Below are 5,595 nucleotides of genomic sequence, written 5' to 3'. Positions count from 1 at the left end.
AGCTTCTTTAACCCCCAAATGCAAAATACTTTACTCCCTCCTATACGTGTGCCCATAGCTCTCGACAAATTTCTCTACCATAGCAAATAATACAGAGGTTTGCGTGCAAGTCAATTTCCGTCACTGGATTTACGTTCCTGGAGGCCGGAGACTCTCTCCAGGGTGACTCCAGGATTTCCACCTAGGAGGAGCTTAGGGCCAGCAATCTGACTGGAGGCCATGCGTACAGCATGCAAGCACACTGCTCTGGCTTAGGTTATAAGTTTATTTGGGGTGGCTGTAGGGAAGACAGCGCCCGGTACCACAGAGAATATGAAGATGAATGTAACATGATCAGTCCGGATTTAATTGACTTAAAGGTTCTTGTTCTTCAGCAAGTGGTTTTCTTCTAGAAAAGGGTGCACTCAAGGAAGTGCTGTTTGCACGAGAGGCCCGTGACAGGACTGTGGCCGTTCCTCACGCAGGCCAGGCGCACTCCTGCCTCAGGGCCTCATTCAGATGGCGCATGGAGGCCTGCTCTGGCCGCCTCATCAAAAATTGCAAACCCCATCAACACTCCCTCTCTCCCTTCCTGGGTCACTCTGTCTCTCTAACACTCGAATGTAAGCTTCAGGAGGGCAGGGAATTTTTTCTGATTTTTTCCCCCAGCTGTATCCCCAGCACTCAGAACTGTACCTGACACATAGTACATACTCAATAAATATGTTTGAATGAATGAATAAGCGACACTTCGATAGGTGCTAGGAGGGATACCAACCAACCAACCAACAAAAGACAACAGTTCTTGCTGTTGCCCTTGGGAAACTTCCAGCCTAAGTATGGAAAGGTCTATAAAACAATTAGAGGAAATGGAACAAACAAACATAAATGGCAAAAATGCTCTTTTGTGGTACAGGTTTCAGAGAAAGGCGAGACAGATCAGTATGGTTGGAATTGCTTTTGAAGGCTTCTTGGAGTAGTTGGGAGTTGAACTAGACCTTGAAGGATGACCAGCACTTAGGGAAAGGGGTGGGGGGAAAGGGAGGGAGGGGGAGGGAGGGGGAGGGAGGGACAGAGAGAGCGTAAGCCGACAGCAGTCAGCTCAAGGCTAGAACTCAGAAGTAATAAGGACACTTTTACCAGCAAGGCAGCGACATACATAATAAAAGCGGTGTTTAGGAGATCTGGTTGTCTAAGAGGAATTATCAAGACTTCCTTAGTTCTTGCCCAGAGGGAAGAAGGCTAGGGAAAGACTATCTGAGGCTTGGCAGTCAGGGACAGGGTCAGCCTCTAGGCAAACTGCGGGCTCCACCATCAGACCCCCGGGGCTGTGAGGCCAATTCTTCCCTGGGCCAAACAACTTGGGGCACCGTGTTGCAAAGGACATACGCCTGGGGCCTGGCACCCCTACTATCTCTCTCCCTCTCTCCCCTTGAGAGCATTCAAGATCCCTTTCAGGGACTCCGTGGCCTCACTCCCTTCAGACCGCAGGCCCTCCCTCTACGGAGCTGGCCCCGTTCTGCTTTCCGACACTTTCTGTGCCTTGTCGGGAATCCAGGGCTCCTCCTTTGGCCTCAGGTTGGGGTGCTGTCGTTGGGCCCACTACCCCAGCATCTCAGCCAGGATTCCTGCAACCTTCTCACTGTACCCTCTCCACCCTGGATGTAAGACCCTATTTAGGTCCTGGCCCCTTCCCTGGCCCAGGCAGGACCAATCTTTGCACACTGCCAAGCACAGCCTTCAACAGTCCCATCTGTGCTAGCGCCTCACCACTCAGGACTCATTCAGTTTAAAGATTCAAATGCATCACTTGCATGTTAGTTGCCTGCATCTTTTTGTCCTGAAAAGTCTCCATTGTTTGTGTTAAATGTGTAGGGTAGTTACTATTTACATTTGAACATAGAACCCTCCAGTCCCTCTTGCCTCAATCTACTGTGCCTCCCAGAGGACTGGCTAGGGCATCAGTGCTCGAATTTGCACATCCCCAGAGGTCACTTCGCCTATCTGGCTGTTGCACAGTTCCCTCTGAGGGATTGAGGCCTCACTTTTCACTTCGAAAACACCAGGCTTGGGGGAGGGCGGGGGAGCAGCAAAATCCGTTTCGATTTAGTTCCTGAATTACGCCATATCGCCCACAGCCCTTTACCTGGATTGCCCTTTCTGACTGGGCTGCTTACAGCAGGATGGCTGCAGCACGACCACGTAGTGGGTAGCATTCCTGGAGCTGGGCCATGGCTGTGTGCATTCTGCGCCATCGTCCCCACTTCTCAGCCACGGAGGCAAAGGCCGGAACTTAACTTCTCTGCATCCTCCCTTCCCAGGATGGTACCAAGCCTTGCGGATTTGATGAGGTTTGCTTTATGACACAATGTATACTTCATTTTTGTAAGTGTTTCATGAGCGTTTGATGAACAATTCTCCAATTATGGGGCCAAATGTTCTACATGTGTCCATTATATCAAGCTTGTGGATTGTGTTGGTCAAATCCATGTACTTGCTGAGTTTTTTTTTTTTCGTTTTGGACCTATCAGTTACTGAGACGTGTTAAAATCTCCCACCATCATACTATGATGGTGTATCTGTCAAGCTCTCCTTATAATTCTGTTGATTTTTGCTTTATATATATGTGTTTTTGAGGCTATTTCATCAGATGCATGCAAGTCTAGAACTGTTATAGCTTCATAGTAAAGCAAGTCATTAATCATTATGAAGTAACTTTCATTAATCTATGAATGCTTTTGGCCTCAGGGTTTATTCTAATATTAGTATAACTTCATAAGCTTTCTTGTGGTCGGTAGTATGTGCCTCGTACGTTTTCCCCGCGTCCTTACTTTCCTGTCCCTGCTATTATGTTTTAGATGTGCTCTTGGAAACAACATATAATGCAAATTTGTTTCTTTTCTATCCGATAGTCAATCATTGCCTTTTTTAAAAAAAAATAGATCGTTATTGGAGTATAATTGCTTCACAATACTGTGTTAGTTTCTGTTGCACAACAAAGCAAACCAGCCATATGCATACACATGTCCCCATATCCCCTCTCTCTTGAGCCTCCCTCCCACCCTCCCTATCCCACCCCTCTAGGTGGTCACAAAGCAGCGAGCTGATCTCCCTGTGCTATGCTGCTGCTTCCCACCAGCCAACTATTTTACATTCAGTAGTGTATATATGTCCATGCTACTCTCACTTCGCCCCAGCTTCGCCCTCCCACCCATGTCCTCAAGTCCATTCTCTATGTCTCCCTCTTTATTCCTGCCTTGCAACTAGGTTCATCAGTACCATTCTTTTTTTTTAGACTCTCTATATATGCATTAGCATACGGGATTTATTTTTCTCTTTCTGACTTACTTCACTCTGTATGACAGACTCTAGGTCCATCCACCTCACTACAAATAACTCAATTTTGTTTCTTTTTATGGCTAACTAATATTCCATTGTATATATGTACCACATCTTCTTCATCCATTCATCTGTCGACAGACACTTAGGTCACTTCCATGTCCTGGCTATTGTAAATAGTGCTGCAATGAAGATTACGGTACATGTCTCTCTTTTTTTTTTAATTAATTAATTAATTAATTAATTTTTGGCTGAGTTGGGTCTTCATTGCTGTGCGTGGGCTTTCTCTAGTTGCGGCGAGCAGGGGCTACTCTTCGATGCGGTGCATGGGCTTCTCATTGCGGTGGCTTCTCTTGTTGAGGAGCATGAGCTCTAGGCGCGCAGGCTCAGTAGTTGTGGCACACGGGCTTAGTTGCTCCGCAGCATGTGAGATCTTCCCGGACCAGGGCTTGAATCCGTGTTCCCTGCATTGACAGGCAGATTCTTAACCACTGAGCCACCAGGGAAGCCCCCATGTCTCTTTTTGACTTGTGGTTTTCTCAGGGTATATGCCCAGTAGTGGGATTGCTGGGTCAGATGGTAGTTCTATTTGTAGTTTTTTAAGGAACCTCCATACTGTTCTCCATAGTGGCTGTATTAATTTACATTCCCACCAACAGGACAAGAGGGTTCCCTCTTCTCCACACCCTCTCCAGCATTTATTGTTTCTAGATTTTTTGATAATGGCCATTCTGACCAGCGTGAGGTGATACCTCATTGTAGTTTTGATTTGCATTTTTCTAATAATTAGTGATGTCGAGCATCTCTTCATGTGCCTCTTGGCCATCCCTATGTCTTCCTTGGTGAAGTGTCTATTTCGGTCTTCCACCCATTTTTTAACTGGATTGTTTGTTTTTTTGATATTGAGCTCCATGATCTGTTTGTATATTTTGGAGATTAATCCTTTGTCTATTGTTTCATTTGCAAATATTTTCTCCCATTCTGAGGGTTGTCTTTTTGTCTTGTTTATGGTTTCCTTTGCTGTGCAAAAGCTTTTAAGTTTAAGTCCCATTTTTTTATTTTTGTTTTTATTTCCGTTACTCTAGGAGGTGGGTCCAAAAAGATCTTGCTGTGGTTTATGTCAAAGAGTGTTTCTCCTATGTTTTCCTCTAAGAATTTTATAGTGTCTGGTTTTATATTTAAGTCTTTAATCCATTTGGAGTTTATTTTTTGTGTGGTGTTACCTAGTGTTCTAATTTCATTCTTTTACATGTAGCTGCCCAGTTTTCCCAGCACCACTTATTGAAGAGGCTGTCTTTTCTGCACTGTATGTTCTTGCCTCCTTTGTCATAAATTAGGTTCCCATATGTGTGTGGTTTTATCGCTGGGTTTTCTATCCTGTTCGACTGATCTATATTTCTATTTTTGTGCCAGTACCCTACTGTCTTGATTACTGTAGCTTTGTGGTAGAGTCTGAAGTCGGGGAGCCTGATTCCTCCAACTCCATTTTTCTTTCTCAAGATTGCTTTGGCTATTCGGGGTCTTTTGTGTTGCCATACGAACTGTAAAATTTTTTGTTCTAATTCTGTAAAGAATGTCATTGGTAGTTTGATAGGGATTGCATTGAATCTTAGATTGCTTTGGGTAGTATAGTCATTTTCACAATGTTGATTCTTCCAATCCAAGAACTTGGTGTATCTCTCCATCTATTTGTATCATCTTTAATTTCTTTCGTCAGTGTCTTATAATTTTCTGCATACAGGTCTTTTGTCTCCTTAGGTAGGTTTATTCCTAAGTATTTTATTCTTTTTGTTGCAGTGGTAAATGGGAGTGCTTCCTTAATTTCTCTTTCTGATTTTTCGTTGTTGGTGTATACGAATGCCAGAGATTTCTCTGCATTAATTTTGTATCCTGTAACCTTACCAAATTCTTTGATTTGTTCTAGTAGTTTTCTGGTGGCATCTTTAGGATTTTCTATGTATAGTATCATGTCATCTGCAAAGAGTGACAGTTTTACTTCTTCCTTTCCAATTTGTATTCCTTTTATTTCTTTTTCTTCTCTGATTGCCGTGGCTAGGACTTCCAAAACTATGTTGAATAAGAGTGGTGATGGTCTTCCCTGGTGGCGCAGTGGTTAAGAATCCGCCTGCCAATGCAGGGGACATGGGTTCAGGCCCTGCTCCAGGAACACATGCTGCGGAGCAACTAAGCGCATGCGTCACAACCACTGAGCCTGCATGCTAGAGTCCACGAGCCACAACTACTGAGCCCGAGTGACACAACTATTGAAGCCTGCAC

Source organism: Leucopleurus acutus, assembly GCF_964270905.1.
Source record: "Leucopleurus acutus genome assembly, chromosome: X".
Lineage (NCBI taxonomy): Eukaryota > Metazoa > Chordata > Mammalia > Artiodactyla > Delphinidae > Leucopleurus > Leucopleurus acutus.
The sequence above is the reverse complement of the archived record's forward strand: the minus strand, read 5'-3'. Positions refer to the sequence as shown.